Raw genomic sequence first — 12,404 nt, forward strand, 5'->3', positions numbered from 1 at the left:
CCCAGCTCTGCTCAAGGCAGTTTTATGTTTCACTGATCACACAGTCTGTCTGGATCAATGCAGGTCTATAACGCACAGCATCACAGGGTCCTCTTCCCAACAGCTGTTCCCCCACACTAGTACCTTGCTTTACACCCTCTCATCTGCTTTATAGGAGATGGCAATTTATTTGTGTATGGGAACATTTCCTTGGGCCAAAATAAATTTCCCTCCTAGCTTTGTTGACTCACCGATGACATACCAACATACAAATGGAAATAGTAATATTGCGATTCTGTGACTGGCTCAACCATACGGAGGGAGCTGGTCACATTCAAGGGCAGCAATTGGACCCAGTGAGTTAGCGAGTGTACAGAGTGTGACTACAAGCAACAAGAGTGGTCATCTGTTAGATATGTAGAGTTCTGCATCTGCTACTATTGCCATCCTCAAGTTTCACGTTTATTTTCCATTTGTAACAGGCACAGGTACATTTGCTTTACTTGGTCCTGCTCCTACCAGATCTGTGGTTTCATGAATATGGATTGAAACACAAACTGTGTATTGGTTCAGTAGATTGACTGGGTGTTAACAGGGTGTTCTTTTAAGCCCACAGTAACTCTTAATGAAAACCAATCAGTAGGACTGGGTGTGTGCCTCTTATTGTATGCATGGGAAGCTATTGTCTGAATGGGATGAATGTTGATTCATTCTACGGCACTCACCGACAACACTTTCGGGTGAATACAAAATTATAACTACTCGTACCTGTTTTTGTGTCATGGTGTATACTGGACCTCACATCATATTTATACATTAATACCAAAAGAAACAATAAATAGACGTGCATTCGCCAGGAAGCCTTTTTGACACAGACAATGTCGAACATCTCCCTCATAGCCATGGGTGATCAGGAACGTCTCTATTATCAGTCATAACGACATCGCTAACTCTCCGCATGAATGAATGCGGAGTCAAATGGCTGAGCGGTTAGAGAATCGGGCTATTAATCAGAAGGTTGCCGGTTCGATTCTCGGCCGTGCGAAATGACGTTATGTCCTTGGGCAAGGCACTTCACCCTACTTCCCTGGGGGGAATTACCCTGTACGTACTGTCAGTCGCTCTGGCCAAGTGTCTGCTAAATGACTAAATTAAAAAAGGCGCGATATGACAAGAAATAATATTGATAATGCCACCCAATACAGATTAAACTGAAGTAACAAGCCTGGTTTGAAAATGTAATAAGTAGAAAGTACATATATTTGTGTAAAAAATGTAAGGAGTTAAAGTAAAAAGTTGTCCGAAAAATAAATAGTGAAGTAGTACCAGAAAAATCTACTTAACTTCCTATCTCAGATCCATACAGCATTTATTTTGCAGCCTTATTGGACATGGACCTAATAACACAGGTTTAGTTGATGAGCAAGATGAGGCGCTCTGACAGAGTGCAATGCCTGAACTAACCTTCGCTCATATGGAGAAAGAGATTGGTCAAGGAGAGGGGGTGGAGTAGGGGAGAGGTTAGAGAGGAGGGAGACTGAAAAAAACTAAAATGGCTTTCTTTGTGATGAAGAACCTACCCAGACATAAACAGCACTTAAGGTTTCCATGGCAACTTTGCCTCTTCCATTAGTATTGGTCACAAATGATTTCTCCTTGTTTTGATAAGATAAGACAGAACAGTGAGGTGTTCACATATCCTGCAGACCTTAGACTAGAATTCCCCCAGAACACTGTGCATAAGTACAATAAAACCACTTCAAAAACCAAAAGAAACAATGACAACCCGTAACAACAACAAGCTGCTTCTTGTCATATCACTGTTGCGTACATGTCATAAATGATTGAACCCTACAAGGCTGAACTGAGACAAAACAGTTTGACACTGTACTGACCACAGCTGATGGCTCCATCTCTCTTCAGCATGTTCTGAAAAGGAGACCTCACTCTCTCTCTCCCTGACCCATTTATCAGTAACTAGGCCCGGTGCTTCTCTGTACATGGTGCCAATCAAATTTCTTGCCAAAGGCAAGAAATCTTTTCAAGATATCATCTTCTGAAGACTCCTCAAAATCTGTACGGTTTCTTTGAGGAGCAAGATGTTAGAAAGGTACTATCTGTCCAATGTGGCAGTAAAACACAGATTAAATATAAAGGTGGAATTACCAGTGGGATTAGTTTGGTAGGTGACTCCGCGTTGTCATTCATTGTCATCTGTTAAAAGATGCATACTCAACCACTGGTATACCACTTCACATACAATATCTCAAGCCGTACGCACACTCACGTAAACTCATAAAAATTGTTATGCACTTGTAAACTGCATCATTACCTGTCACCTTCCACCATCCCCAGCTCCCCCGTCTCTTCATATGTCCTGTCCAATGGTTAACTGATCCAGTACTGTACACAACATTTGCATACGTATACTAGAAGTTACTGTAAGAAGACTGCCGGTTTTCCATAGATAGAACCACTTTTTTATTGTTTTAATAAACGGTTAAATAAATATACAGACTCTTGACTAAAATTATATGTCTTGATTACAATGGTTACATTATGTAATATTTCCATAACATACCCATTCATTATTTAGATATTTGAAAGCTTTTTCCTACCGTGTGTCAGAAGAGTCTGCCAGTGTGTTTCTCCTGTGTCATTTCTCCGGATCAGTCAGCCATCGGTCCTGGCGTCTGTCCAGGATGACACACGTCCCACTGCTCGTCCTGGGTGACCTTTGACCCCACCCTCCTGAGAAAGAACAGCTAGAACACGTCAGCCAAAACCACGTAGAGGGCTTGGAAAATAAATTGAGATGAGTTCATCCATTGAAAATGTGTGATGGGAGCAAGTATGGTAGTTGTATGTTAGTTGACCAGGAACAGATTCATGTAAGTTATTCTGTCCATATATCACAGAAGGACCATGGTTGCTTGTTGTTCTGTCAGTGTATTGATGTCTTTGACCGGCAGTATGGAGCTTGAAGGGAGGTGAGTTGGTTTGATGAATACTTTTTTTGCTGGGAGGTGACAGCTTCTCCCTGTCTGGGGAAGGAGGTGCAGCACTTGAGCAGAATGACAACAATGAAACCAGGACGCGATCCGGAGTAGGAGAGGAAAAGAGATGTGGGAGGAAAATCTGAGAAATGGCTCCATGTCTATACTTAGTTTTGGAATACCTCATGGCCACTCAAATACCTCCCCCACAAACTGACGAGCTGGTCAGACATCTTGTTTGGTGAAGTGTCCTAAATGTTTTTTTTTTGGGGGGGGGGATCTGTCAAGAATAATTCTAGTGATGTAAAAAAAATAAAAGAAGCCACGTATCCAATCTCATATTTTGTATGAATGCTTTGCTGCTAACCGTGGTGGGTGGATTTGCCCCCACAGCGCTGCAGTGGGCCGCAGAATCAGCCCAGTCTGTAACCTCCATCCCTCCAACAGCCTGTTATTCATCTCACAGCAGACGGCTGAACAAAACTTAGCTTGAGCAGCAGATGTACTTGACTTGTCTAAAGCTCTCTCTCTGCCTCTCTCTTTCTCTCTCTGCTTCACTAGGGCTCACTTACCCACTCTCTCTCTCTCTCTCTCTCGGTCTCACACTGCTCTCCCGAACACTCTCGTCCCTCTGTCTTTCTATGTCTCTCTGTCTGTGTCTCTCTCAGCTGAATGATGCCTGAACATCACTTGTTAGTTTAATTAACAACTGGACTGCTACCTTTGAAACACACCCTTGTCTGAATGCATTACATAACCGCTATACATCCAGAGGAGAACCGACATACTGACGAACAGTCTCTGGACAAAAATACACACACATGTACTGTGTATAATCACATACACAGACTAACTGGCACTGAGCAGGGAAGCTACGGGCAAAGTCCTGAGACAGAGTAATCAAATTCACTCTCTCCTTCACAGAAAGTAAAACATTGAGTAAGTCAGTGTGAGTGGTTCCAGGAGACAGGATATTTATGCAGAGTTCTCTGCTGTACCAACACACCACCTCCACCTCCTCCCTGCTTCTGTTGCCATAGCGAATCCACCATCTCCAAAACAAAACCGTGTCCACTTTTATCTCTGGGTTTCCTGTCTCTATGGCGATGGCAGTTATGGGGAACCTTTGCAACATTCGCTGAAGAGCCACACAACAAAAGACGGTTTAATGTCCATTGCACTGAAAAGAGCTAGTTGTGATTATGAACAAAAGCATTTTACAGATCATGTACACCCACCTATTCACACAAGCACACACACACAAACACACACACACCAGTGGATGGCTAACCATCACAGTATTTGCACATTCTGCTTGGCTTACATCAAACATGTAGACTGCAGCTTGTAAGCCGAATTACCAAGTCACGCTTGAGGACAGAACCTTCCTCCGGATGCAAAGTGGACTGGATCAATAAATCAGTGTTTGTGGAACCTGGGAATAGTGGCTGCTGCAGAAGTTAACAGTTGTTGTGAGTGTGTGTGTGTGTCAGCTTGCAGGTGGAGGTGAGGGTGGGTCACACACCCGGGGCAGCTCTGCATCTCATTCACACCCTGATGACAGGAGCTTTGGCTCTGGTTTCTGTGGCTCAACTGTGTCCAGGGTTTCCACACTCCCATGGCTGGGAGATGGCTGGTTCTGTGGATACAGTGTGACTGGGGAAGGAGGCTACGCTAGGCTGAGCCTCTATGCCAGTGGTTCTCAACCCTGGTCCTCATGAACCCCCTGTTCTGCATGTTTTAGATGTTTCCCGGCTCCAACACACCTGATTCAAATGAATGGTCGTTACCAGGCTTCTACAGAGCTCGATAACGAGCCATGTATTTGAATCAGGTGTGCTGGAGCAGGGAAACAGATAAAACATGCAGGACAGGGTGTACCTGAAGACCAGGGTTGAGAACCACTGCTCTATGCTATGAAACCCTCCTCTCCCCTCTCATCCTTCTGCACGAATGCATTCAAAGCAGAACAGTGAGGTCATAGTGACCTGTGGTGTCAGCCATATTCTTTTCCCCTGTCCTGTGTCATCTACGAGGGTGAAGGAGAGGAGACTTGGAGACGAGGTGTCAAGGATGGATGTCATAGGGGATAGCTCAGTGGTTAGAGCATTTGGCTGCAGAGAAAGAGGTTGCAGGTTCAAATCCTGTGCTTTGGATAAAAGCATCTGCTAAATGAGGAAATACATTCAACACTACCTTGGTCTGGGGTTGTTGTTGGGCTTGTCTTCATGGTTGTGGTAGGAGGTAAAGAACATAACATGATCCCAGGTGACACAGCATTACCTAGAACCCCCGTGGAGAGTGAGTGTTCCATACTTCCTGGAACAATCAACATTTGCATGACTGCTAATGTACTCAATAAGGTGTCAATTAAAAAAAAGTGAAATCTAAAAGCAAAATAACATTGTTTTTCAGCAATGCTACCCAGACAGATGCAATTACACTGATTTCAGGATCTCAGGATAGGTTAATGGTTTTGTTGATGGAAACCTGTGAGGTTGGAGTAAAGTCATATAATGTTTTAGGTGTATAATACAGTTTCACAGTGTAATGTAATGAGCGAGGCCTTTGATGTCTGTGAACAAGTCTTTGATGTGTGTCAGAACTCTGCCAAACACATTGCTATGGTGACGCTTGCTTTGATGTCTTCCTTTTTTGTTCATCCCCCCTGCACACACACAAAAACACACACACACACACATCTAATGTACACGGAACGTACATTGTACCATGCTTATGACACAGTCTGTGGTACCCTGACATGCACATTTACATACAAGCGTGCCCACACGCAGACAAGCAGGCACACACGCGGGTTCACACGCATGTATACACGTGTCCACCGTGTTATCTGGGGGCACAGGGGTATTATCTGGTCCTGAAAACCAATCAGAGAACAGGATGGGCCGTTTGAGGGAAACGCAGCTCAGCAACAAAAGAGGATCACAGTTCAGGGTCATAAAAACACAATGAGACAGACAGAGGATTCATGGTGTAAGACTGAGGCGAGACCTGACTGATACAACGGAGGTCACTGCAACTTTGGTGTCAACAATTAAGTTGTGTGTGTGTGTGTGAGTGTCTGTGTGCGTGTGTGTGTGAGTGTCTGTGTGCGTGTGTGTGTGTGCCAATACAGGGTTGTACAGTCACCTGGTGAGTCTGGCAAGGTTTTGAGGTGTTATTCATCATTAGGACTCACCTTGGGTATACTGCTCACACTCACTCACACACACACGCACACACACACAGTGTGGGGGGAGAGAGAGAACTGAGGTGGCACAGAGAAAGCATTCTATTTTAGGGAAGGTGAATGTGCTGAATGTGTTTGATTGAAATTTTGACAAAAACACCATTTACATAACGGCCAGTACCCCTCTCTTGAAGATTTGTTTAATGGTCTGAACTAGAGCTGCCTTTCTACTTGAATCACACAGCCTGCTGAAGGTTAGTTTACACAAGTCAGTGATAGCACAGACGAGAGAGTGTCTGCCATTGGCTGTTTGTTCGTGTTAATGTGTTTTGGGCGTGACTCATTATCGGGAGTGTGTGTCTGTGTGTAGGAGGTTGGCTGGGCAACTGAAATTTCACACTTGCCAAGTGTGATTTCAATCAAATGTGATTAGGCCAATATGTGTGATATCAGTCTGTGAGAGTACTAGAGGGGAGGAAGAGGAAAGGCATAGAGAGAGAAAGACAGAGAGAGATGGAGAGAGAAGAAGAAAGAGGGAGAAAGAGACAGAGAAAGGTCTAAGATGGTGGGTCCGATGAACAAAAAAGAAGCCCATTCCATGAGATGTTCAAACATGGGAGGCAAAACACAGAAATTCTTCTTGATCACTTGAATTAACGTCATTCTTCCCGAGACCAGCTCAATGACCCCACAATCTGGTGTGAGAGGATCTCTGCCGGTGTATCAGTACAGCACGTTGCATAGCATCTGCTCGCTGTCTCAACAACATAATGTCATCCTGAACACCTTCACACACGGTCTTTACACATCCGCCTGCTCTGCTCTATGCGATGTTGTTCATCATTACAATACCAGCCCCCTGGTGTCACTCACACCCACGCAGAGCATGGCGCTGGGGGCAACGATGATCAGAACGGCAGATGAACAAGCTGCACTCAGAGAGAAGGGTGTCGTCGACTGATTTGTGTACGTTGCTCAAGACAGCTAAGTAATTAGAGCTGGATGTGTACACAATTAGGCAGGAAGAGCAGGCTGTGACATCAGCCACTTCTGAACCCTACTCTATATATAGACGCAGGTTAATGGAGGAGCCAATGCCCCGGCCTCCAGCCTCCGGTCCCCAGCCTCCAGCCCCCAGCCCCCAGCCTCCAGCCAGTGGCATTTAATTAAACTCAGTCTACTAGGATTCCACACAAACATTCCACCATTTTTTAAGACATGATTCTTAGAGTCAGAATGAAGGAGAAACATCTCACTGTTATTCTAGAGAGAGTATCTTCAGGCTGCAAGAAGCTCCTTGACCACATACAGGGAATTATATGATGGTGTCCACCTGGGTCATACAGTTCACCAGTAAGACAAGTAGGATGTCTCTCAAGATGGGCAGACCTTGAAAGAAAGACCGTAAGGAATATAGATGAAGATGAAAGTTGTGTTTGTAGGATACACGTTCAGGAAAATAAATCATGCATTTCACCAGTATCATTCATTAGCAAACTGGGCCCTCGGCTTGAGGGAGGAGGGGTGGGAGGAGAGGGTGGAGGAGACAATGAATCAGGTGACAAAGCTGCTGCAGACTGGTGACTGCATTATCTGATGATGCCAAATGAGTACACACACACAAACAGAAACACACAAACAGAAACACCCATCTGTTAAGCAGTGAGGCAGACTTGGTTTTTATCAGAAAAGCCCAAAATGATGCATACTGTTTTGGTGGGACAAGATTGAGTCTTTGCAAATTGGCCACTTACATGCCTGGAACTTAATGTGCCAGGACACTCATCATAAGCTATTTGTGGATGATGGCCACTTTACTGTACATGGTTAGATGAAGTGTCTCATTTTCTCTGCATCTCAAAGGGACAGCTGGGGGGGTGCTACTGTATATCACCACAGTGTTTATCAAAGGTCACATCAACAATGCTCACAAACACTCATGTGCACACACAGGCAGACACACACACACACACATCCTTCTTTTGGGGTGCTTTCCAAGGTCACCTTTCCAAAACACATAAATATTCATGGATGTCATCTTTGATTTACTGTGCTCCACCAGAAGGCTAAACTTACGACCACACTAAAACAAAGAGACAGAAGAGAGGGGAGGTGTAGACGGCCTGCCAAGTACTCCTCTGGGGGAACGAGAGACCTGGTCCTGGGGGAAGAGCAGACACACGTTGGCCTGCTCACTGTACTGGCTGAAGGAGGGAAGAGGCAGGCTGACGGATCTAAAAAAGAGTGATATCCAAATATCATTTTGAAATATGAACCAGTCCACCACCAGTTATGGTTCAGCACTGTGTAAAGCACTGTCTGAACTACTACAGAAATACATATCTACTCAGCCTTCGTGTGTCCGATGTGTCTGAAAAATAACATTCCGCTGAGAAAGTAATGCCTTAGTGTAAAAAATGTTCTAAACACATTCTACAGCTTAAACCACAGTTGTTCTGATGTTTTATTTGCAACAATTGTGTCATTTTGAAGTGACAATTGCAGGCTTAAGAATAGAAAGCCCCTAGAGTTGTTTATGCGACAGAGCAGTCTCGCCCAAGGACCGTCATTACAAGTGACAGATCAATACGCCTTTAGACTAAAAAGACAATGGTGCTATTGTCACGCTGTAGTGAAGTAAAGCTTTAGTTTGATTTTTTTCAACGTCTGTCCCCGAAAGCTACATTATGTGCGAAGTGGAGGAGATGAAGAACAGCGAACGCATAGCTGTGTTCAATACCTATGAGCGCGAGGGAAATCGCAGGATCAAACAGCACCCAGACTGCCACACCTCTGTTATAGCTAACTCGGAATGAGACAATTAGTTTATAAACGAACCCCTACCCAAAGACCCAATTAATTACATTGAGGCGCTCCAGAGGGCCTCTGAACGCAGCTTATTTTACAACCTTTATTTAAACTCTCAGTGAGAGCAACCCTGTTAGTGATTAGACTGGGGCTTGTCATGGCTCAAGCTACTGAAGTAACCCTCTGATGGACAGAACAACTCACTTAACGGGCCTAGCTCAACACAATATTGAGATTTCGACTAATAATAATGTATGGATTACACATCAAATTTAATATGTTTACAGAAGGAATGACATTTAACAAGTGAATTCTATGTTGCAGGATACACCAAGACACTGGTTCATCGATTATGATCTACTGTAAATGTTCTCACCTGGCACCCTATCAAATGGAGATTGACACTGTCTGTGTGAGTGTGTGTGTGTTCATCATGTGTGTGTGATTTAAACAGTCATATCTCAGTCATCTCTCACACATACAGAAACACACACACACACACCCACCCACACAAACACCAGGAGCTTGCATACACAGACCTCACAGAGACACAAACACCCTCCACCTGGCTGCCAAATCAAAGCTCAACATGTGTACCTTTGATTCCCACCAGTGCAGAGCCAGCACCTGCTAGATGAACTGTTTCACCTGGGGAAGAGCCAGATAACAGCTACCCCTCCTCTTTTCTTTTTTGCTTTTAATTTCCCCCCTTTCCATAACGCAGAACTGGTGTTTTGAAGCGCTTACAAACCTGGCTGGGTGGTATCTATGTCCTATATCTTGATGGCCTTACCCAAAGATGATACAGTAGAGTCATTAAACACTTGCTGTATACCTTGGTACTGTGTGTCAGTGTGTGTGTGTGTGTGTGTGTGTGTGTGTGTGTGTGTGTGTGTGTGTGTGTGTGTGCGCGTGTGGGAATGCGTGCGTGTGCACCTGCAATTGTGCGAGCATTTGTGTTGCATTTTTAATTACACGTCTAAGCTTCCAAATTTAGACCCATATCATAAACTTCCCAGGTACGTAAAACTCGAAAGCATCATTACCATACATCTGTCAAAGGAGAAGCGAGTAAATGGATTTGTTTCATCCTGGGGTATTGAATACTGCATTTATGAAATTCATTTGCAGTTTGAATGGTTTCTATAAAGATCCAATCTGGAGATATTTTCAGCCAGGATCAGACTCACAATCTGCAGAAGAGGAATCCTAATCACAGTATCTTATCTCATGCCCCCCCTCCAACTCTGTTACTGGGCTGCTAATGGTTTATAGCATCGCCTCCTCACCTCCTCTGCCCCACTGCTCACACAGTAAACAGTCAACAAAAAAACTCTCACACACACATGCACGCACACACACATACGCAGAGAGACACATACACACACAGGGTGAGGCTGTAAACTGTAATTAAATATCCAGGACTAATCTCCCATAGGAGTAATGGGCTCCTATAAATAGAGGCTCATCTTGTGTAGAAAGAGACATCGCTGGCTACTCATGCTGCCTGGTACCCTTTAGGAGATGGAGGGGGGGAGGAGGGGGGGAGGAGTGAGCGGAATGGGTGGAGATAGAAAGGAGGTAAAAGGAGAGTTGGATGAAGGAGGTGGAGGAAAGGAGGTGGTGTGCAAAAAGAAGAGAGATTTGTGAGATGGATGATTTGATGGAACAGAGAGAAGGAGGCATCGGTAGCACAGCAATGTCATTAGTGCTGTTATTGGCGTGAAAGGGTTTCCTGTGGTGCCAGAAAATACAGGAAGTGGTTTTATGGAGAGCAGAGAGTAGTCCTTTAATCACTTCCTGTACAGTTACAGACATGGTGAAAGGGGAACCGTAGCATCACCATGGAGACACAAAGGTCACAACCCTAATTCTCTTTCTGTCTACATATGGGGGAGTTCATCTCTCTGAGACTACAACCTCTTGTGAATTCTCTAGAATGGATGTGCAGTACAGACACACACTTTCCTGGGACACGCACAGCAAAACACTGTTGTGTTCAGGACAGGTCCAGAGTGAGAACAGCTCCATATATAACAGAATGGCCAGTGTCTGTGTGTGTGTGTATGTGTGTGTGTCCGCTCAGGATCCTTGAAGAACATTTCTACATGATCACTCCACATTAAATCAACGTTTGAAGGTCTGTTATTTACCCTGAAGTATTGTGCATGGTTATTGACTGAAATAAATGCCATCATATTTTATTCAGTTGCTGTGAGACTTATAGCTGACAGAGTTCAATCCAATTAGCAAGTTGATGGTGCAAAAATCAGTTAGTTCTTTGCCCAGCAAGGTACCACACACACTTCTCTTCCCATCATACTGTCCTTCTATTGAAATGTAGATTGCCTTCTGTACTCTCTGTGGTTGCTGAGAGTTCATTTAGGTGGATCGGTGAATCTAAATGACGTATTTAAAATCCACCTCATACTGTTAATGAGCTGAGGATGGGTGTGTATTTAGTGTGTGGGTGTGTTAATGTGTGTGGGCGTGTTGATGTGCGTTTGTCATCAAGGTGACTATCTTCCAGCACTCATTCTGTATCACTATTGAGCATATTCTTACAGCTGACCTTCTGGCAAAAGCTGAAGCATGAAAAAGTTAGGCTCACAATCCTCAATAGACTGAAAGCATGAATGACTCAGGAGATGATTAAATCAATATTTGATGCTACATTACTTAGGATTTAAGATATCATGATGTAACAATTACTGGTGAGAATATCTGTTCATGCTGCATCTGAATAAACTCAAACCAGACAAATCATAGACTTCCAGTAATCTCTGTTGGATAGTCTCTGTAGGCTGTGCTGCTCACAGCCTCATCAATGTTTTATGAGATGAAAGTAGGATCATAGGATTAATGAAACATTTCCCAAGTTCTCTCCTCTATAAATACTGGTCCCACCATCACAACACAACACTTTTCTCAAAGTATTTTCCTGTGGGAAAGACTTGCTGTCATGCATCTGAAATGTGTTAGCAGAACATAACAAACCTGCACACAGATACACACAGATACACACACACTCACCTATATGTACCTCTCTCTGGGTTGTCTTTTCTCACTTCTGTCTGCGAGGCTGAAAGAATCACTGAAGGAATGAAGGCTCACAGTGTAAAATAGTTGACCTGTGTTCTAGACTATCTGACTAACGAATATTCCGCCCATTTAATAAATGAGTGAATAGGGTTATCAGTACTGGCAGTTTATGTCTGTCTGTGGATATCAGGCCCTGTTGACTGATACTGACATTTGAGAATCTAAGTCAGACAAGGCAAAGCTTTTCCCCATGACAGTCAACTCATCCTGCAGTGAGAGATTGTTCACTTATGTGCCGTTCTCAGCACTGTCCTGCATTTGAAGTCAGGCAGGAGTAGCAAAACTGGAAAGGAGATAAAAATTTCAGGACAAAGATCCAATTTAAAAAT

The sequence above is a fragment of the Osmerus mordax genome, chromosome 9 (assembly GCF_038355195.1).
Source record: "Osmerus mordax isolate fOsmMor3 chromosome 9, fOsmMor3.pri, whole genome shotgun sequence".
NCBI classification, from domain to species: Eukaryota; Metazoa; Chordata; class Actinopteri; order Osmeriformes; family Osmeridae; genus Osmerus; species Osmerus mordax.